This window comes from Aotus nancymaae, unplaced genomic scaffold, assembly GCF_030222135.1.
Source record: "Aotus nancymaae isolate 86718 unplaced genomic scaffold, 86718_ANA_hifiasm-v0.15.2.pri h1tg000016l, whole genome shotgun sequence".
Taxonomy (NCBI): Eukaryota; Metazoa; Chordata; class Mammalia; order Primates; family Aotidae; genus Aotus; species Aotus nancymaae.
Window position 1 is genome coordinate 72307866 of NW_026988428.1, and position 23915 is coordinate 72331780.

Genomic DNA, 23915 nt, shown 5'->3' on the forward strand with positions numbered 1-23915 from the left:
CAGGAAAATCACTTGACCTGGGAGGCGGAGTTTGCAGTGAGCCAAGACTGCACCACTGCACTCCAGCCTGGGCAACAATAGCAAAACTCTATCTCAAAACAAACAAACAAACAAAAAACAAAAAACAAACTTGTACAGCAGAGGCCATAGAACAAGAGAGTAGACTGAGCTGCGTGAGTCATTAACAAAGCATAAACATAGCATTGAGAAGTTATAGAAAACTCAAATAGAATCTTTTGAATGAAATATTTTATTGAAAATAGTTAATTTAAAATAGATACATCATTTTTAAAAAGCCATGTTACTGATAAAGTATCAAACTTTCCATATAAGGATAATTTCAGTTTCATTCACCCTTGCCAAAGTATCTCCTTTGTTCATCCAGATGGACATTTTGTTAGAGTCTCTAGTGCCCTCTGGTGAAACACCATGAAATTGCCCAAAAATGTGATTTGAGGTTCTGTGCATGACAGAAGGTGAAATAGAATTAGCGCCTACTCCAATGTGACAAGTTGTGATGTGCTGTCTTCTCCCTGAGCTCGGGAGAAAGGCAGCCTCTTTCTCCTCTTTAGGTAAAGTGTTCTTCCCACGGACACTCAGCCAAGCTCATTGCAAAATACCTTCTTCCTAAGCTTTCATCATCACTGTCTTCTAAAAAAAACCCAAAAACCTGTCAATACAGACAGGATAAATAATGAAAGCTTCTCAGTCATTTGGGACCAGGCCCCCACTCCTCACAAATGTTAAAAGGACAGCAAAAATGATAAAGCAAGCTGAGTATGCAAGAAAAGCTCTCCTAGTGGTCCCTGATTCTTCACCCTGTCTTTATAATAATGAATACCACCACTCTAGTCAACTTAGGTCTACATTTTCTGGCAGCAGATGACCTTGTCCTCAGGTTTCAAGAAGCATACCTCTTCCAGACGGGGGCCATTTCCAAAAGTAGACATCAACAGACTCTAAGTTCATTCTCCAGACCAAACACTTTGGACTTAAGATTCTTCAATTCTCCTTGTATCTTATGTGCCCGTCTATTGCTGTCACGGACTTCACACAGAATGGCGAGATCCTGATTTGCCAGGGCATTAACTGTTACCTAGGGATTTGAAAAAAAAAAAAAAGAAGAAATGGGCAGAGATATCAGTCAAAAAGACAGTTATGCTGGCTCCTTTTTATGAGATTTTGAGTACATAAGATAAATTCCATCCTTAGTTTGTTCAGTGGCTAACTAAAGAGGGAAAATGTAGAATTAAGGTAGAAATCTCGTGAAACTCCTTCCCATACAATAAAGGAGCCTTGAAATAGAGATCAATGAACAATGAAGGAGGAGTAAGAGACCAGAATAAGCAATACCACTGGTAAATTTGTCAAAGAATCAAAGCAGGCATCTCCTCTTTTCTGTAACTAACCTTGCTTGGAACACAGGCTAACTGGCTAAATCTCATTAAGAAGGCTCTTGAGGCAACTTGTATTCTAAAAAGCTGTGTCTGCTGGAAAAAATTACTCTATCACTCAATTACTCACTTTCCCCAACTGTAAAACAGACATGATTCTTTAATCTACTTCTTGAATTAGGAGGGATGACAATTTCTGTTAAGTTTAGCTTACATGGAAGTATTCATGATGCAGTCATTTAATGATTTCAGGGTATTTTTATTTTCTCTCTAGCATGTACTTGTTGAACTAATTTTCAGGGAGGCTTAAAGATGGTGATCTGTTAGTGTCTACCAGCAGGGAAACAGCACATCCTTCTTTTAAGGAACCCTCGTGACCCAATGTTCCCTCACTTCCACCTCTTTTCTCCCTTGTGGCAATTCAGGATCAGCAATTACCTTATACAACATTTGCTCCAAGTCTTTCAGTTTCTGTCGGAGAACCTTAATATCTGTCTTAAAGCCTTCTACTTCCAAGATACGTCGCTGCTCCAATGCCTCATAGCGTTTTGTCATTATCTGTAAACGCTTCCCCATCTTGTTAGTGCGATCCTAAATACGGGGAATGGGAAGGCACTTATGAAGGTAACGGAAGCATTTTCCCAAGCCATCTGCACTTCCTACTCCATTATAAGTGGCAGACAATTTTGTACCTTGAAGATCTCTCTCCTCATTCCCTCTTCCTCACGAATTCGGGCAAGTTCTTCTTCTAAGGAAATGCACTGCTCTTGGTACATATTGGACAGCTTTTTCTCTTGTACTAACTTATCTTTTAGGGACTGCAAGTGAAAGGGACAAAAACCATTAATAATCAGTTCTACAATTTAGGTAATTCAAATAGCACTTAGATAAAGAAAGAAAGAAAACAAGAGATTTCCAAAGGTACAAAATGAGTTGAGGAACCAGATGACAAGAACTTTGAGGAATATCTGAAAATCTCCTACTTCTAGACTAGTCTCTTAAGCCCTTATTCTCAAATGTACACAGTAGAAATTCAAACAAATATTTTTGGCTCTGGGTAGAGTCAAGACAGTGGAGCTCAGAAGCTGTCCCAAGTAAGACATTACAATACATGTTTTGGGCTACATTTCTAACGTTCTTCTTTAAAAAGGAAGAAATGTGAACAACAACACTTATTATACATGCTCTATTGAGCAGTTAAAATGATCTTTTAAAAACCCAAATCAGATTATGTTACTTTTTTTTTTCTGAGATAGAGTCTCATTCTGTTGCCAAGGCTAGAGCACCGTGGTGCTGTCATGGCTCACTACAACCCCTGCCTCCCAGGTTCAAGCGATTCTCCTGCCTCAGTCTCCTGAGTAGCTGGGACTACAGGTGTGCATCACCATGCCCAGCTAATTTTCGTATTTTTAGTAGAGACGGGGTTTCACTATGTTGGCCAGGCTGGTCTTGAACTCTTGACCTTGTGGTCCGCCCGCCTCAGCCCCCAAAGTGCTGGGATTACAGGCGGGAGCCACCACACCTGGCCCATGTTACTTCTTTCACACAATCCTTCAAGGACATAACACTTCTGAGAGCTAAATTCACACTTTGTACCATGATGCACAAGGCCCTCCACAATGGGCTGCTGCTGACCCTGCCTTCTTAAAGAGCATACCACTTCCTCCTTACTTTTTCCTCTACAACCATGACACCAGCCTTCCATTTCCTTGAACATACTCCAGGCCTATAAATTTGCTTTTCCCTCTGCCAGGAATGCTCTTCCTCAAGGTCTGTATGGCCATTTTTCAGGTCTGAACAAAAACACTAGGTATAAGAGAGTGTCCCTGTGCGTTCCTTCTATTAATACAATTGACTTCCAGCAACTTTATACAGTCTTCATGTAATTCTTTTATTCCCTGAATACCACTTTTTTTTTTGAAGCAAAGGCCTGCTCTGTCACCCAGGCTGGAGTGTGGTGGGCAATCTTGGCTCACTGCAACCTCTGCCTCCCTGGGTTCAAGAGATTCTCCTGCCTCAGCCTCCCAAGTAGCTGGGATTACAGGTGCCCACTACCATGCCTGACTAATTTTTTGTATTTTTAGTAGAGATGAGGTTTCACTATGTTGGCCAGGCTGGTCTTGAACTCCTGGTCTCGAACTCCTGACCTCATGATCCACCCGCCTTGGCCTCCGAAAGTCTTTTTTTTTTTTTTTTTTTGAGACACAGTCTCACTCTGTCACCCAAGATAGAATGCAATGGCATGATCTCGGCTCACTACAAACTCTGCCTCCTGGGTTCAAGTGATTCTCCTGACTCAGCCTTCCAAGTAACTAGGATTACAGGTACCTGCCACCACACCTAGCTAATTTTTGTATTTTCAGTAGAGACGGGGTTTCACATCATGTTGGTCAGGCTGGTCTCGAACTCCCAACCTCAGGTGACCCACCCACCTCAGCCCCCCAAAGTTCTAGGATTACAGGTGTGAGCCATGACGCCCGGCCTAATCTATAATTTTCTTAGTTATTTGTTAAGGTTTCTGTTGTTTTCTCACCCATTAAAATATAAACACCATGAGGGCAGACCTTGTTTAGATTATTTATTACTGTAACTCTGGAGCCTAACCCATAACAGGAGTGCAATAAATATTTGTTGAATGAATGAATCAACAAGTCTAATATTTTAAATCCTCAAACACTGTAACGATCAGCTGTTCTTTAAAACCTAGTTCTTGAGGAAGCTCTTGTAGCTGCTACAAGAGCTTCCTGGATTGAATGGATCTTATATTACAAATTGTAGGTTATTTGGAATTCCTTCAACTCTTCCAGAAAAAAAGAACTTTTTTTTTTTGAGACAGGGTCTTGCTATGTTGCCTAGGCTGGTCTGGTCTGGAACTCCTGGGCTCATACAATCCTCTCACCTCAGCCTCCCAAAATGCTAGGATTACAAGTGTGAGCCACTGCACCTAGCTTCCTTTTTAAAAAATCAACTTCCTATTTGAAGTCATTTTCAACAACTTAGCCTATTTTAGTTCCTCCATTCTCTGAAATTCCATAAGTGTTAATGTTCCCTTGTCTTATAATCCAACACTTGCTCATCTGTCATATTTTAACTGTCAACATGCACTTTTTCCCAGCCTGAGTGAAAGCATATACCTTATTTATCGCTTATTTTTGCCCCAATGCCATGAAATTCTCAAGGATAATACTAACTACTAGACATACACAGGCAGTAAACAGATTCTTGATGACTATTTCCTGAAATTTGGGGATAGACAATGTTTCTGTCTCTAAAAAACAATATCCCTGGAAGTTAGCAACTCATCAGTTTAACATCAAAACCTAGAAAAATGCTATACCAAATGATCTAACTGCTTGCAAGAGTATTAAATATCATGAAGCAATCGCTATAGTTTTCTACTGAACAAATAATGTCAGATCCATTTAGTTATTTCCATGAGATAAGAGGAAAATGATAGCATAGTGCCAAGCACACAGCAGAGTAAATGTTACAAGATGAATATATGCAGTCAGGTATGTATGGTGTGTATAAAGAGAGCGAGATTGATTCAGTTACCACACGGATCTCTCCCACTTTCAATGAGTTATTTTATTCTGTCTTACATTAGGTTCTCAATTACAAACCAGGAAAGTATGGGGTTGTTAAAATACAAGTAGCTTGAAAAGTGACACCCAAAGGGCAGTCATTAATGGCCTTGGATTTCATGCCATTCTTAGGAAGATCTATCTAATGGAAGGAACCGATCACGTGCTCAGATGTGAAGATAATGCTAAACAAGGAAAGTTACTGATATTCTGGAAAACAGATAAAAAATTACAAATTACTGTGACAATTTAAAAATATCTGTCCCTTAGAAACAAAACCCAATGAAAAGTCAAGATGCTATACTTAAGTGCAAAAATACTAAAAATAAAAGTGAAGATGGAGAAATACTGGCCAAATGCAAACACATTATAGTATGTTAAAAGAAACATAGCAGGCCAGGTGTGGTGTCTTACGCCTGTAATCCCAGCACTTTGGGAGGCTGAGGCAGGCAGATTGCCTGAGATCAGGAGTTCAAGACCAGCCTGGTCAACATGGTGAAACCCTGTCTCTACTAAAAACACAAAAATCAGCTGGGCGTGGTTGCGGGTGCCTGTAATCCCAGCTACTCGGGAGGCTGAGGCAGAAGAATTGCTTGAACCTGGGAGGCGGAGGTTGCAATGAGCCGAGATCGCGCCACTGCACTCCAGCTTGGGCAACGGAGCAAGACTTCATCTCAAAAAAAAAAAAAAAAAACACAGAAAAAGAAAGAAAAGAAACATAGCTTGTAAGGGCCAGAAGACATTTTCTACCCTGCAATTTTCAGAGATCCTAATTTGAATATCATGTCCAATTTTAATCACCACACTTGACAATGGAGAAACAGACACTAGAAAAGTTTGGGAAGACAGTAAGAAAATGATATAAGAATGAAGAATGTAACATGAGAAAATATTTTAAAATGTAGGATGTTTAATGCACAAAAGCGATGGTAAGGTACAATTTGATAAGGACTGTTAAGTATTCAACAAACATTTACTGTGTGCCTACTGTGCACAGAGAGCAGGGCAGAGGCCACACAGCAAGACTCTGGGAACAAAGGCAGCATTACAATACGTGGTGATAAGTGTCACCACAGAGGCATGCTAAACATGGGAATATGGAGAAGGAAGAACTTAAGTTGGCCTAGAGAAGTCGTCAAAGAAGGAGGTGATGGAAGGTGCTGCCACATAACAAGTGTCCCATAAACAATAGTTATTATAATTAGTCTGGCTGAAGCACAAGACGAACTACAGCAACAGGGGAGGAGCTGAGGCTGAAGGTTTATTTGATGTCAGATGATGATGTCCCTAAAAATTGATGCTAAGGTATCAGGACTTAATCATAAGCTAAATAGAGACATATCAAATATTTTTAAGCAGTTGATAATTCCTAATAGAGGAACTAATCATAGTAGTCAGGAGGACTATAAGAATACAAAGGATCAGAGATAGGAAGAACAGGTAGATTACTGCAACAATTAAACAAAGTAATAGAGCTTGAATTAATGTAGTAAGAATAAGAATGCAGGGCTGGGCATAGTGGCTCATGCCTGTAATGCCAGTGCTTCAGGAGGCTGAGGTGAGAGGATTGCTTGAAGCCAGGAGTTTGAGACTAGCCTGGGCAACATTGCAAGACCAAATCTCTACAAAAAATAATAAAAATAAGCCAGGTCTGGTGGCATGCACCTGTAATCTTAGCTACTCGGAGGGCTGAGGCGGGAGGATTGCATGAGCCTAGAAGTCCAAGTCTGCAATGAGCTATGATCACGCCACTGCACTCATACTCTGGGCATCAGACCCTGTCTTTACTGGAAAAAACAAAATAAAACAGTAAGAGAGCAGAGAATGGACTTAAGAGGGTTTTTAGGCTTACAGTCCATAGGATCTGGAATTAAGGAATAAGTTTAAGAGTTGAAGATGATCTTGTGGTTTCAAGCTTGGGAAACTGAATACATGTGATGCCATGAAACTAAACAAAAGAAAGTAGTAGGTTTGAGATGGGGATGTGGGTATTTGTTGGAAGAGACAGTGTGGTTTCAATAATGGTAAATTTGACAGGCTCAAACATATTCAACTGAGGATGTCCTTATGGCATAGGTCTGGCCACTAGAACCAGACAAAAGGGTGAAGTGGTTAGACAGGTAGAAGAACCAAGAAAGACAGGTGCTGCAGAAATCAAGAAAAATGAATTTCAAGGAGGGGCTGATCAGTGATGACAAATATGCAGGAAGATACTAAGTATAATAAGGACTGAACAGAGATATAACTGGTCTTAGAAGTTAAGAGGATGGCTGGGCGCAGTGGCTCATGCCTGTAATCCCAGAACTTTAAGCCAAGGCAGGTGGATCACCAGAGGTCAGGAGTTCGAGACCAGACTGGCTAACATGGTGAAACCTCATCTCTACTAGATATACAAAATCAGCGGGGCGTGGTGGCATGCCCCTGTAATGCAAGCTACTTGGGAGGCTGAGGGAGGAGAATTGCTTGAACTCGGGAGGTGGAGGTTGCAGTGAGCCAGGATGGCGCCACTGCACTCCAGCCTGGGCAACTGAGTGAACTTGGTCTCCCAAAAAAAAAAAAAAAAAAAATTTAAGAGGTCAGTGATGATCCCAGAAAGGGCATGCTTAATAAAATGGTGGGGATGAAATCAGACTGCAGAAAAGTAAAGAAAGACAAGTAGGTCAGGAATAAAAACCATGAGGACAGGGTTTGCCAGTTCTTGCTTTTATTTGTTTAGATTTTTTTTTGTGTGTGTGTGAGATAGAATCTTGCCCTGTCCCCCAGGCTGGAGTGCAATGGTGCGATCTTGGCTCACTGCAACCTCCGCCTTCTGGGTTCAGGAGATTCTGCCTCAGCCTCCTGTGTAGCTGGGATTACAGGCGCACGCCACCACACCTAGCTAACTTTTTGCATCTTTAGTAGAGACAGGGTTTCACCATGTTGGCCAGGCTGGTCTTGAACTCTGACCACGTGATCCTCCCGCCTCAGCCTCCCAAAGTGCTAGGATTACAGGTGTGAGCCACCACAGTCAGCCTAATAATTTTTAAAAAGTATGTACATTATAGGAAACTGAAACACACAAGAAGCAAAGAATTAAGTCATCCACCATCAGAGGCACTTCACAGTTTGCAAACTGTAAAGTTTATAGGACGTTCTAAGTCTTGCGTGTGTCTAGACACAACATCCAATTTTATGGGATTGGGATTGTACAGTATGTACCATGCTGTTTCACACATCATAGATATTTACCAATTCAAAATCCCAAAGCTATTTGAGGATTTTGATAACCAAGAATACACTACATCAACTCAATCTGAAAAAAATATAATCCTGCCTTTCTTGGGTCAAAAATTTCTTAGAAGATAAAAATGACGACACGTCTCTAGAAAAAAGCACTGGCAGAGTTCTGATGAAAATACTGAGTGTGCAGGTTTTTTGGTATAGATATGTAAACTCATCTTTTCCATATTCATGAAGGGGCAAACAAAAGAAAAGGGCCCTAGTACACTGAGTCAGACAGTACATTAGTGGATAAAATAACACTTTTTTTTTTGAGACAGGGTCTCATTCTGTCGCCTAGGCTTGAGCCACTGCACCTAGCCGAAGAACTTCTTAACCACCAGAAGCAAGCTAAAACGCTAAAATGGATTTAAAGGAGTACGTGAAAAACTCGTCAGCTATTCAACAGCATGCCTGGAAAAGCGAGACACTCATCTACCTGGAGGCAGGTGTTTCTGAGGAAGACAATTTTTTCAGGTTCCCTTCAGTTCTATGGCCCGCTGTTGCTCAAGTACAAAATGTTAACTTTCAAGCCACTCAGAAAAATAAAACACCTGTTAGGCACAGCTTTCTTAGACACTCACTTTCTGGTTAGTTCTTTGATTTTGTCCTGATTTCTCTGGTGCTGAACTTGTATTTCCTCATGGCGAATCCGTCTATCCTCCATGAGCCCTTCCGTTTGTTCTCAAGAAAGTTTGGTCTGTTCTCCCAGCTGAGCCTGCAGTGCTTCCACCTAGACGGGCCAAAAAGTGTGAGAAATCCAGCCCTACTTCCACTTACTTCATACCTCCAGGAAAAGTGAGCCTTTCTTCAGAAAAATTAAAAAACAAACACAAACAAAAAGTCTCAATTCTAATCCTCTTCTTTGTTTTGAGACAAGGTCTTGCTCTGTCACCCAGGCTGGAGTGCAGTGGCATGATCATAGCTCACTATGGCCTCAATCTCCTGGGCTCAAGCAGTCCTCCTGGCCTCAGCCTCCAGGACTACAGGTGTGTACCACCACACCCAGCTAATTTTATTTTTATTTTTTGTACAGATGGGGGTCTCACTATGTTGTCCAGGCTGGTCTCGGGTTGTAGAGATGGGATCTTACTATGTTTTCCAGGCTGGTCTCAAATTTTTGGGCTCAAGCAATCATCTCTCCTTGGCCTCCAAAAGTGCTGAGATTATAGGCATTACCATGCCCAGCCCAATTCCTCTTAATGTCTTTTTTTTTTGTTTGAGACCAAGACTTGCTCTGTCACCAGGCTGGAGTGCAGTGGCACGATCTTGGCTCACTGCAACCTCTGACTCCCTGGTTCAAGCAATTCTCCTGCCTCAGCCTCCTGATAGCTGGGATTACAGGCATGTGCCACCACACCCAGCTAATTTTTGTATTTCTAATAGAGACAGCGTTTCACCATGTTGGCCAGGATGGTCTTAATCTGCTGACCTCGTCATCCACCTGCCTCAGCCTCCCAAAGTGCTGGGATTACAGGCATGAGCCACCTTGCCTGGCCTCCTCTTAATGTCTTATAAATGGGGTTAGGCTAAGAGTAGATTCTTTGTCCACACAAAACCCAGCACCAACATTACACAAACAAAGCTACAAAATTCAGTTTCCTCGACCCTATGATTTTTGCCTTTTCGCTATCTCCCTTAACTGCCTCCCTTTTAAGACACCTTAGCTGTACAGAAACAGAATGACTCTTTTTTTAGTTTTTGGTTTCAACAAGTAGAGCAAAATGAATATAATGTAATTTCCTTCTCTGTGTCTGGCTGTCATGACTCCACATGGAGACACTGGCCAAAGGTACGAACTGTCATTTAAATCAAGAGACTTATCCTAATGAGGAGAGAAACTTTAGTGCAATTAGATGAAAAATCATGGTTCCAAATGACATATAATAACGAGGAGGTTAATAGTTCATTACTTTCCTAGACTTTAGAACCCATGCACTAAATAAATGAATGTTCCACCAAATGTTGATATATCAGCACAGACAAGCTTCCTTCTGCACCTCTCTGTATACCCCTAGGCCAGTGAATTCTTACTTTTTAATGGTTTTGGTGGGTGGGGCTTAGCATATTGAATTAAAGGTTCAGAGTAGTGCTTTTAGAGTGTTCCAATAGAAAAGGATGGTTTTTAAATATAAGCTCTTGGAAATTAGGAACAACCACAATTTTCTTAATCACATCATGCTTAAATGTAACCTGTGTGCAGTAAGATACTTAATACTGAAGGTATGTTATATATAAAGTTCAACTTGTGGATAAAAGCCATCTTGGTCTGCCAAAATACATTCTTTACCTGTAGGATCAGTGTCTGTATGTCTCTTTGATAATGCCCAGAACTTTCTTCTCTCTCTCTCGATGGTCTTCTTTTGCTTATTTTAGGATCTAAAATAGAAAACAAAATCAATCAAGATTTTACCCAGCTTTTCTGTCTGCTATTGAAATATCAGCATTTCCCGTGCAGAGGAGTTCAGATGCATTTACCTGTAAGGGAAGGAAAGGAGGAAAAAGAGAAACATTGTAACTACAGGGCTTAACTTTTCAAATAGGAATCTCTATAAGGGAACTCTGCAGGATGTCACCTAAATAATCATATTCTTCTTCTGGCACAATCAACCACTAAATTTTCCTTAGAATAAACCACTAAAATAGTTGTGTCTATTTCTTAATAAAATTCTATTTAATCAGAATAAGGCCAGGTGCTGTGGCTCATGCCCATAATACCAGTGCTTTGGGAGGACAAAGCAGGACAATCACTTAAGGCCAGGAGTTCAAGGCTAGCTTGAGTGACAGAGTGAGAACCTCCTCTACATAAAATAAAATAAATTAGCCACGTGTGGTGGCTCATGCCTATCATCCCAGCTACTCAGGAGGCTGAGGTGGGAGGGTCACTTAAGTCCAGGAGTTCAAGGTTACAGTAAACCATGATTGCACCACTGCACTCCAGGCTGGGTGACAGAGCCTGTCTGTCTCAATCAACCAATCAATCAATCAACAAACAGAATAAGAAAAACAAAACTTAAACATTTTGGTTATGACACACCACACAATTTTCAAAAGACAAGGTTATTTTAAAAATAAGGAACACTAAAAATTGAACTGAGCAAAATGTAATTTCTTGGATGATTCGAAAAGCTCATTAAGACATTAGATCACCACAGGCATCATCATGAATGTCAATTATCACTGCACAGTAGGAAAACATTTCCAGTTGTCTGCATCGTGATTTTCTTTTCTTTTTTTCTTTTTTATTTTTTTGAGACAGAGTTGGCCAAGTGTGGTAGCTCATGCCGGTGATCCCAGCATTTTCGGAGGTCAAGGCGGGCAGATCACAAGGTCAGGAGATCCAGACCATCCTGGCCAACATGGTCAAACCACGTCTCTACTAAAATACAAAAGAAAAACAAAACAAAACAAAACAAAAAAACACAAATTACCTGGGCGTTGTAGCATGCACCTGTAGTCCCAGCTACTCAGGAGGCTGAGGCAGGGGAATTTCTTGAACCTGGGAGGCGGAGGTTGCAGTGAGCTGAGATCATGCCACTGTACTCCAGCCTGGCAACGAGCAAGACTCCACCTCAAAAAAAAAAAAAAAGAGACTTGCTCTGTTGTGCCATGGTGTGCTATCCGCTCACTGCAACCTCTGCCCCCCAGGTTCAAGAAATTCCCCTGCCTCAGCCTCCAAAGTAGCTGGGACTACAGGCACCTGCCAACACACTGGCTAATTTTTTGTATTTTTAGTAGAGATAGGGCTTCACCATGTTGGCCAGGCTGGTCTCAAACTCCTGACCTCAGGTGATCTGCCCACTTCAGCCTCCCAAAGTGCTGGGGTTACAGGTGTGAGACACCGTGCCCAGCCTGCACTGTGATTTTCAATTCTGAATCAATGAGAATTTCTAATAGGTTATATGGTTGTTACCTGCTTTGAAAGCTGAAGATTCATTCTGCTCACATTCACCCACAGCCTGGATAGTCTTTTGGAGAATGGTGACCTGAAGAAGCAAAAACTGGTATAGAAGAAGTAGCCTTCATATAAATGTAATATTTTACTTTTCAGCCTTAGTTCTGCAGATTGAACACTCTTAAATTTGTCAAAATTGATATTATATAAGGATGTCATGCATATGAGAGGCCACACAAGCAAAGTAACAAACTGGACACAGCCTTGTGCTGACGATATAAACTTAAAGTTAGCCGGGTGTGGTGGCATGTGCCTGTGGTCCCCACTACTCAGGAGGCTGAGGTGCGAGGATCACTTGAGCCCAGGAGCTCAAGGCTGCAGTGAGCTATGATCACTCCACTGCTCTCCAACCTGGGCAACAGACTAAGACCTTGCTTCTAGAAAAAATAAAATAAATACCTAAATAAAATTGCAGGGCTATTTAGTAATACATGACTAAAAACAAAAACAAAAATAGCTTGGGGCACAGTGATGCACGACTGTAGGTGGAAGGATGGTGCTTAAGCCCAGAAGTGTGAGTCTACCCTGGGCAACAGAGCAAGACCTCAGCTGTAAAAAAAATTTAAAAAAAAATTTTTTTTTAAAGCGGCTCTTTGGTGGATGTGGTGGTTTAATGCCTGTAATCCCCACACTTTGGGAGGGCAAGGCGGGCAGATTGCTTGAGCTCAGCAGTTTTGAGACCAGCCTGGGCAACATGGTGAAACCCTATCTCTACAAAAAATACAAAAATTAGCTGGGCGTGGTGGTGTACACCTGTAGTCACAGCTGCTTGGGCTGAGGTGAAAGGATTGATTGAGCCCGGGGAGGGGAGGTTGCAGTGAGCCAAGATTGTGCATTGCACTCCAACCTGTGTAACAGAGTGAGACTTTGTCTCAAAAAAAAAAAAAAGCACCTCTTGACCAAAGACCCTTAGGAAATCGATATACACATATATAGATATGTACAAAAATGCTCAGAAACTGTTTATATAAGTGCAAAAAAAGAAATAGTATACATAGACACATACATAACTATTTCTATAGGAATGGAAAAAGAGATGGAAGTATATATACCAAACTATTAATAATGAATTATCACTGCGGTACAGGATTATGAGAACCTGCCCCTTTTATATGATAGATTACTATACTCTGTGTTTGTTTTTAATAAAGACCATGGATTAGATTTGCAATCAGCACAAACAAAGATTTAAAAAGAAACTTAAGTACCAAAACTGTCTCCCACACACAGTCTGCTCCTGCTTTCCTCTCTATCTCAACTAAAACAGCCACACCTCTGGGCTTCAGGTTTCTAAACAGTGAAACGGGGTAAACAATGCTACTTCCCAAGGTCTTTGAACAAAAAGGCTTTTAAAACTCAGGCAAACATGGCATTATGATGGCTAATTCTCCATCTGCCTTCTCTAGCAAATGCTAAAGTTCTTCTGATGATGGGCCCTAGCCTGTGATTTGTAAAGCCACATTCACCATGCTCCACCAAAGATTACTTACTTTGTGAGGAGGCTCCTTACAAAAATAGGTCACTTCTCCAGCGTCTGTTCCCACAAGAGCCAAGAGATTCTGGATCTTTCTCTTGTCTTCTAGCTCCCTGCCATTCTCATAGAAAGCAAGCACACATTATTATATGTCCCAAGTAAGTAACCTTTTCTGTTTAAAGGATCTCCCTTCAATTTTTTAAAATAATAGTAACCTGAAATTAAAATTAAACCTCAAATTAAAATAGTAACCTCAAATTAAAACTGAATAGGATGTATACAGACTTTAGCTCTACTTTGTAAAACATCAGGTATTTCCATTCAGAGAGAAGGGGCCAGGACATTTTGTGCTGATTCTAAAAGGGAACTGTAGTGGCTGCTGAGGGGCACTGCTCAGATCTTCTTTTTCTTGGCTAATGGGCTCATTCTGCCACCTGCCAGGAATGCTGTCTGCTGACAGCTTGTAGTTGAATCTCCAGCCAAGGGAACTGCCTCACCCAAGTTTATGCCTCTCATTCCTTGGGGACAGCTCATATCCAGTGCCTGGTCAATGAGGGGGACACAAAAATCCAGTCCCCTTGCCTCAGTTCAGGATATCTTTGAAGAGCCATCCCAGCTTCAGAGACCCCTGTGTGGTGTTGGCTGAGAACTGCTGCAACTGAATCCCAGTTTAAGTTGCCTTACTTCCCAATAAAATTCCTGCAAGCAAATCTCCACGGCACAGTCTGTTTCCCAGAGAGCCCAACCTAAGATAGCTCAGGTCTGGACTGACAAAGGAGGCAAACACTGAAAAGGGATTTCAGACTGGGTGTGGTGGCTCACGCCTGCAATCCCAGCACTTTGAGAGGCTGAATTCAGGAGTTCTCTACTAAAAATACAAAAATTGGCTAGGTGTGGTGGCGTATGCCTGTAATTCCAGCTGCTCAGGAGGCTGAGGCAGGAGAATCGCTTAAACCTGGGAGGTGGAGGCTGCAGTGAGCCGAGACTGCGTCACTGCACTCCAGCCTGGGCGACAGTGTGACTCTGTGTCAAAAAAAAAATAAAAATAAAAAATATAAAAAGGGATTTCAGAGCCAGTGATACAGAGATGGTTTACAGAACATGACCTTTCTCACAGCAAGGTAGATGGGTAGTCAACAGAGTATAGCCTAAACAATAAAAGGTAAGTCAAAGATGGAAAAGAGGCTGAGGGCTGCATCCCATGCAAAATCACAATCTCTGACTCATTTTCCAGGCCCAAGTCAGTTTTATAAGTCCCCGAGACTATTACCTAAAGAAGAGGGAAGTACTCCCAGGAGGTAAGACCCTGAGACACCACAGGGTAGATGTTCATGGTTGATTGCCCCTATCCTCCAAAGGGCCTATAGCCATTTATTCAAGTAACTGTATACTGAGGAAAAGGAAAGACCTGGGCATTTTAAGGATTGCTGGATGCAGGGTCTAAGCTGACACTGATACCAGAAAACCTGAAGCATCATCATGGCATTGGGGCATGTGGGCACCAAAGAATAAATGGAATTTTGGCGCACGTCTAGCTCACAGCAGGTCTACTGGATCCACCAAATCAATGGTCATGTCTTCAGTTCCCAAATGATTAAAATGGTCATACTAGGTAGGTGGCAGTACCTCCAAACTAGGTTCTTGGCTTCTGGGGTAAGCTAAATAAAAGCCGCTGAAACCGCCCCTCCCTACCCAGTCAAGATGATCAATAAAGACCTAAAGAATGCAGGGGTGGAGGTCCTTATCAAAGCCTCATTTCATTCCTCGGTACAACCTATACAAAACCAGATGGATTCTGGAGGATAACAGTAGACTACTAGCAAGTAGGTCCCAATTTCAGTCATTGTACCAGGTGTAGTACCTTTGCTAGAACAGAATTACTTGGTCTCGGGCATACGGTATGTGGCCACTAATTAGGCAAATGCATTCTTTTCTACCCCTCAAAAGACCAGAGGCAGTTTATATCATGTGACATCTACAATGGTGTAGTTTTAGAGTCTTCCCCCAGGACCATGTTAATGCTTTTATTCTCTGTCAATACAGTATAAAAGAATCTGGGCCGGGCAAGGTGGCTCCCACCTGTAATCCCAGCACTTTTTGAGGCCAAGGCAGGAGGATCACGAGGTCAGGAGTTCAAGACCAGGCTGTCCAATATGGTAAAACTCCATCTCTACTAAAAAATACAAAAATTAGCTAGGTGTAGTGGCACATGCCTGTAGTTCCAGCTACTCAGGAGGCTGAAGCAGGAGAATTGCCTGAACCCAGGAGGTGAGGTTGCAGTGAGCCGAGATTGTGCCATGGCACTCCACCCTGGGCGACAGAGTGAGACTCTGTCTCAAAAAGAAAGGAATCTGGATCTGGCTACTTCACAGATTGCCAGGTGCTCACTACTGATGGTATCGCATTAAGTCACACTCCACAAACAAAACAGCAAGTGCACTGGAACCCTTGGTAAGATACGTGTGCTCCAAAGGGTTGGAGATGAACCTTACAAAGCACATCAGTAAAGTTTTTAAGGGTGTGATCTAGGTATATCAGGATACTCCCTCCAAAGTAAAGATCAAATTATTTCATCTGGTACCTGCTACCACCAAGAAGGAAGCATAATGCCTGAAAGGCGTCTTCAGGTTCTGTAGACAACACACTCCGTATTTTGGGATACTGCTCTGACCCATATATCAACTGACATGGAAGGCGAGCTTTCAGTGTGGCCCCAAGTTGAAAGGAGGCTCTACTGCTTGGGACATATGACTTGGCAGATCCTATGGTATCTGTGGTGGCACAAGGTACCAAGTGGAGTTTACAGCAAGCACCATTGCAAGAATCGTAACAGACCCTCTGAGAATCTGCAGCAAGACTACGCTGTCTACAGCTGAGAATGACAAAACATTTGAAAACCAGCTTCTGCCATACTAGATCCTGCTAGAAACGGAGCACCTGACCATGAGACATCAAAAAACCATGTGGCGAGGCTGGGCGCAGTGGCTCACACTTGAAATCCCAGCACTTTGGGAGGCTGAGGAGGGCTAATCGCTTGAGCTCAGGAGATCGAGACCAGCCTGGGCAACATGGAAAAACCCTGTCTCTACAAAAATACAAAAATTAGTCAGGTGTGTTGGCTTGTGCCTGTAGTCCCAACTACTTGGAAAGATGACGCAGGAGGATCACTTGAGCCTGGGAGGCAGAGGTTGCAGTGAACCAAGATTGTGCCACAACATTCCAGCCTAGGTGACAAAGGGAGACTCTGTCTCAAAATAAAAATAAAAATAAACCATGTGGCTAAGTCTTTTCAACAAATGATGTTGAGAAAACTGGACATCCACATGCAAAAGAATGAAGTTGGAACTTTACCTAATGCTATATACAAAAATTAACTCAAGGCCGGGTATAGTGGCTCATGCCTGTAATCCCAGCACTTTGGGAGGCCGAGGTGGGTGGATCATGAGGTCAAGAAATTGAGACCATCCTGGCCAACATGGTGAAACCCCATCTCTACTAAAAATGAAAATTAGCTGGGCATGGTGGCGGGTGCCTGTAGTCCCAGCTACTCAGGAGGCTGAGGTAGGAGAATCACTTGAACCCAAGAGGCAGAGGTTGCACTAAGCTGAGATCACGCCAGAGCACTCCAGCCTGGTGACAGGGCAAGATTCCATCTCAAAGAAAAAAAAAAACCTCAAATGGATCAAAGACTTAAACATAAGAGCTAAAATAATTAAAACTTTTAGAAGAGGCAGGAAGTGATGACTCACATCTATAATACCAGCACTTTGGGAGGCTGAGGCAAGCAGATCACCTGAGGTTGGGAGTTCAAGACCACCCTGACCAATATGGAGAAACCCTCTCTACTAAAAATACAAAATTAGCCAGGCATGGTGGCACATGCCTGTAATCACAGCTACTCAGGAGGCTGAGGCAGGAGAATCGCCATTGCACTCCAGCCTGAGCAACAAGAGTGAAACTCCAACTCAAAAAAGGAAATAAAAAACAAAAAACTTTTCAAAGAAAACACAGAAGAAAAGCTTCCTGACAATGAATTTGGCAATTTTCTTAGATATTATACCAAAAGCAGAAGTAACAAAAGAAGAAAATACATAAATTGAACTTCATAAAAATTAAAAACTCCTGGCTGGGCACAGTGGCTGATTCCTGTAATTCCAGCACTTTGGGAGGCTGAAGCAGGAGGATCACTTGAGGCCAGAAGTTTAAGACCAGCCACAGCAATATAGTCAGACACCCCCCTCCGTCACTACAAAAAAAGAAAATAAATTAGCAAGGCATAGTGGCACATGCCTGTAGTTCCAGCTACTCCAGAGGCTTAGGCAGGAGGATCATCCTGGCCAACAGTAATACCCTGTCTCTAAAATACCAAAAAAAAAGGAGAAAATAAAAAGGCAATCTATGGAATGGGAGAAAATATTTGCATATATCAGTATATCTAATAAAGGTTTAATATCCAGAATATATAAAGAACTTCTATGGCCAGGCACAGTGGCTCACACCTGTAATAGGTGAGTGGGTCACTTGAGCTCAGGAGTTTGAGACCAGCATGGGCACCATAGCAAAACTCTGACTCTACCAAAGACACAAAATTAGCCAGGCCTGGTGGCACATGCCTGTAGTCCCGGCTACTCGGGAGGCTAACATGGGAGGACAGCTTGAGCCCGCAGACGGAGGGTGCAGTGAGCCATGATCATGCCACTGTACTGTAACCTGAGTGACAGAGCGAGACCCTGTCTCAACAACAACAAAAAAGCACTTCTACAACTCAACAACAACAAAATCAACCCAATTATTAAAATAGGCAAAAGATTTGAATAGACATTTCCCCAAAGAAGATATACAAATGGCACATGAAAGATGCTCAACATTTTAAAATGCAAATCAAAACCACAGTGAGACTCCCTCATACCCATTAAGGTGGTTACTATCAAATAAACAGAAAACAAGGCTGGGTGCAGTGGCTCACACCTGTAATCCTAACACTTTGGGAGGCCAAGGTGGGCAAATCACTTCAGCTCAGGAGTTTGAGACCAGCCTGGGCAACATGGTGAAACCTCATCTCTTTAAAAATTAGCCAAGCATAGTGGTGCACACTCGTGGCCCCAAACTAATTGGGAGGCTGAGGTGGGAGGATCATCTGAGTCTGGGAGGTCAAGGCTGCAGTGAGCTGTGGTCCTGCCACTGCACTCCAGCCTGGGTGACTGAGCAAGACCTGGTCTCCAAAAAAAAAAACCCCAGAAAATAACCAGTGTTGGCCAGGCACAGTGGCTCATTCCTATAATCCCAGCACTTTCAGAGGCTGAGGCAGGAAGATTGCTTGAGCTCAGGAATTTGAGACCAGTCGGGAAAACATGGTAAAACCTCGTCTCTTAAAAAAAAAAAAAAAAAAATATATATATATATATATATATATGTAAAATTAGCTAGGCGTGGTGGTACATGCACGTAGTCCCAGCTACTTGGAGGCTGAAGTGTGAGGATCACCTGAGCCTGGGAGGTAAAAGCTGCAGTGAGCCAAGATCATGCCACTGCGCCACAGTCTGGGTGACAGAGCAAGACCCTGTCTCAAAAAAAAAAAAAAGCTTAAAAAAATAAAGAAAAGAACAGGTATTGGCAAGGATGTGGAGTAACCAAAACTCTTGTGCACTGCTGGTGGGAATATAAAACAGTATAGCCACTATAGAAAATAGTATGGCAGTTACTCAAAAAAATAAAAACAGAATTACCATATGATCTACTTCTGGGTAGATACACAAAAGAATGAAAAGCAAGGCTTTGACAGGGCACAGTAGCATACACCTGTAATCCCAGCACTTTGGGAGGCTGAGGCAGGCTGATCACTTGGGCTTGGGAGTTGGAGGCTAGCCTGGGTAACATGGCAAAACCCTGTTTCTATAAAAATTACAGAAAAAATTAGCCAGGCATGTTGGCACACCTGTAGTCCCAGCTACTCAGGAGGCTAAGGTGGGCAGATCGCTTGAGTTCGGGAGGCAGAGGTTGCAGTGAGCTGAGATACACTGGTGGATGAATGGATAAACAAAATGTGGTACATACATATAATGGAACGTTGTTCAGTCTTAAAAATGAGGAAAATTCTGACACATGCTACAACATGGATGAACTCTGAAGATATTATGCTAAGTGAAATAAGCCCGATGTAACAAATACTGTATGACTCCACTTACATGAGGTACCTAGAATAGTCAAATTCATAGAGATGAAAAGTAGAATGGTGTGTGTCGCAGGGACTAGGGTAACGGGGATGCGGGAGCTACTGCTGAATGGGTACACAATTTCAGTTTAGGAATATGAACATGTTCTAGAAATGAATGGGGGTGACAGTTGTGCAACAATGCGAAAATACTTAACACCACTGAACTGTACACTTCAGATGGCTAAAATGGTACATTTTATGTTATGTATATTTTACCCCCCGCCCCCCACTCCCAGCACACACACACAGAAGTGTACTGTAGTGCAACATGCAGTGTACTGCTCAGATTCCCCCTCGGGACCAAGACATTCATCTCCCAGGAGCTCAGTTCTTCTCTAAAAATTTCACTTGGCTCAAGGGGGCTTCCTCTCCCAAGTCTACACACCCTTCCTGGGGACAGCTTGCATCCTATGACTGGTCAATGCGGGGACACAAAACTTTGAGTCCTTTGCCGCTGAAAGGCCACCCTATCCTTAGTGCTCCCTATGGGGTTGGCTAAGGCCTCGCCTCTGTTACCATTGTATCTGTTCCTATTCTATCTGTGCCCAAATCTGCTCATAGCTATTATCACAGAGGGCTTCTCCCATAACTGCCCTGAAGGCAAATCTCCATCTTAGAGTCTGTTTCCTATGGAATACAACCTAAGAGAATTAATGTGGAGAAATTTATCTTTTTGAAAGTAATTTAAAGGGCTGGGCATGGTGGCTCACGCTTGTAATCCCAGCACTTTGAGAGGCTGAGGTGGGTGGATCACTTGAGGCCAGGAGTTGGAGACCAGCCTGGCTGACAGGGCAAAACGCTGTCTCTACTAAAAATACAAACATTAGCTAGGCATTGCAGTGCACACCTGTAATCCCAGCTACTCAAGAGGCTGAGGCATGAGAATCGCTTGAACCAGGAGGCAGAGGCTGCAGTGAGCCAAAACTGCACCACTGCACTCTAGCCTGGGCAACAGAGTGAGGCTGTCTCAAAAATAAATAAATAAAGTAATTTAAAGTTATAACGCCAACTTTTCCCCTCTCCTACTTGGTACCTGATTCTCAGTCGGTCATTTTCTGCGTAGAGGCGTAAAACATGTTCCCGTTCTTGGAAGAGGCAGACCTGCATATCACTTAGAGCTTTCTGCAATTCAGCAATCTCTTCCTCTCTCTGCTGTAAATCACATTCAAGTTTATGCTGCAAAAAAAACACAGTAAGATACCTGAAAGATACTGGGTTTCAATGGAGTATCTCTTACGGGACAGAGAGCAGTCTATTAATGTAGAAATATTCTGAAATAATTAATTTCACCAATACAGAATTCAAATGACAGCAATAGACATGTATATGTAGACTGGAGTTTATTTATTTATTTATTGAGACCAAGTCTTATTTTTTTTTTATTCATATATACATACATACATATATATATACTAAGTCTCACTCTTGCCCAGGCTGGAGTGCAATGGCACGATCTCAGCTCACTGCAACCTCCACCTCCCAGGTGATTCTCGTGCCTCAGCCTCCCGAGTAGCTGGAATTACAGATGCATGCCACCATGCCCAGCTAATTTTTGTATTTTTAGTAGAGACGGGGTTTTGCCATGTTAGCCAAGGCTGGTCTTAAGCTCCTGATTTCAAGTGATCCTCCCGCCTTGGACTCCCAAAGTGCTGGGATTACAAGCATGAGCCACCGTGCATGGCCTTGACTGGCATTTAAAAGCTACAGGATGAGTGTGAAGTTTGCACTTAACATCAAAGCTCTCACATCTTCCTTTTATGGACTATAGAATCCAGAATGCCATATGATTCACCTATTCTATCTATACTTTTTCTTTTTTTTTTTTTGAGACAGAGTCTTGCTCTGTTGCCCAGGCTGGAGCATGGTAGGATGATCTCAGCTCACTGCAACCTCCGCCTCCCAGGTTGAAGTGATTCTTCTGCCTCAGCTTCCCAAGTAGCTGGCCTTATAGGTGCGCACCACCACGTCCAGCTAATTTTTGTATTTTTAGTAGAGATGGGGTTTTGCCACATTGGTCAGGCTGGCTTGAACGCTTGAGCTCAGGGAATCCACTCACCTTGGCCTCCCAAAGTGCTATGATTACAGGTGTGAGCCATACCTGGCCTATCCACACTTTTTTGGTAATGTTTTCTATATCATAAGCATTATTATTACATGTAGGAAAACAAAGATGAAAAGATATGATTCCTGTCTACAGAGCTAAGGAAATTCATGGGGAGAGAGGCAAATGATAAAAATAAAATCACTACTTAATGAAAGCATGCATGGTGGAATGGTGTGGGGGAAAGTGTGGCAGGAATAAAATTCTAAAATGTGTTTGGGAAGTCAAAGCACTACCACCAAAAAGCTGACACTTGACAGAGGAACAGAAGACTGGTAGAGGGATAAGCAGACGGTTGGTATTCTAAGAAAAGAGAGCAGGAAATAAGAACCATGAGAGAGCCTGATGTTGTTAGAAAGGAAGAAAATCTCGTCACATGCTACAACATGGACAAAACCTGAGGACGTTATGCTAAGTGAAGTAAGTCAGTCACAAAAAGAAAAACTACAGTATGATTTCACTCTATTCTAGATAAAACCTGCTCTATTTCTTTTTTCTTTCTTTTTTTTTTTTTTTGAGACAGAGTCTTGCTCTGTCGCCCAGGCTGGAATGCAGTGGTGTAATCTCAGCTCACTGCAACCTCCACCTCCTGGGCGATTCTCCTGCCTCAGCCTCCTGAGTAGCTGGGACTACAGGTATGTGCCACCATGCCAAGCTAATTTTTGTATTTTTAATAGAGACAGGGTTTCACCATGTTGGCCAGGCTGGTCTCGAACTCCTGACCTGTTTTCAGATGCCCAGCTTGTGGTGATTTCTTACAGCAGCCCTAGCAGACGAACCCAGTGTGGTGTGGAACTTCCATTGTTGCATCTACCATCAGGCCAAGACGATTTATTTAATCAGCAACTTATCTCCAGTCACTCCATATGGGGCGGTATCTATCGCAGGCTACTGATTCTACTTAGTGCTTTCAGCCAGTATTGCCAGAATCATACTGAAACACATACCTGGGGGCTTCTAGGGCATCTCCTAGTCAGCCTTGTCAACTGTTTTGAAAATGCGCTCTGTGGCAGTCCTGAATGCCACAGAGGTGTCTGAGGGTTGTCAGTGTGAGACGCAGCAGCAGACAGCAGTGAGAGAGAATGGCCGGGGAAAGTGCCACACCTCTACTCAGACCCACTCTCCTCTTGTTTGTCTTATTTTATAAAATGGATACTTAATTCTATTTCACTATTTGCTTTTATTACTAAAATTTCTTAAAACACATGAAAATAGAGCGTACGCCAAAAATCCAACTTTATAAAATAACCGTGAGTATTCTGCCATGCTTGTTTCTGTGTTAATATAAGGATTTATTTGAAGAGTTCTGCTATAATTTTTTAAATATTGGTTTCAATAATTCTCTTCCAATGTAGATTACACTCTCTTAGCTCCAATTGCTGCAAGGCGAATTTAGTCTATGGAAAAGGAAGTGTCAGGTCTGAGTGCCAATCATTGTACTTCACCCAAGGGAACTCTCTTTTCAAGGTACTGCATTGGGTTCCCACTGAATTATTTTACCACATTCAAAATCCCTCGTCAGAAATTCAATGTCTTTTATTACGACACATGAAATGATCTAACAAATCTCATAGCACACTTTGATTTCTCCGATGAACCACACCTCTCAGAATGCACGCCCTTGTATAATCCCCTCTCGTGGTGACGGCAGGCTTAGCCTTGTGACTACCTTTGACAACAGGGATATTAGCAAGCATGATGCAAGTGGATTCTGATAAGCTTGATACTGTATTTATTTGCTGTGGCTGCCCTAATAAAGGATCACAAACTGGGTTTCCTAAAAAAACTTCTTTGTCAGATGTTTCTCCACACACTTCCAAGGGCAAAAAAAAAAAAAAAAAAAAAAAAAAAGGGAAAGAAAGAAAACGAAATACACACGGACACATACGTATATATTTCAGTTCAGTAAGAATTTATTAAGTGGCAGAAACTGTG

At 42.3% G+C, this 23915-nt stretch overlaps 1 pseudogene; it reads right to left on the minus strand.

Annotated features, from left to right (window-relative positions):
- Positions 1-232: 232 nt before the first annotated feature.
- Positions 233-23915, minus strand: part of LOC135275342 (coiled-coil domain-containing protein 77-like) — a 30214-nt pseudogene continuing 6531 nt past the window's right edge.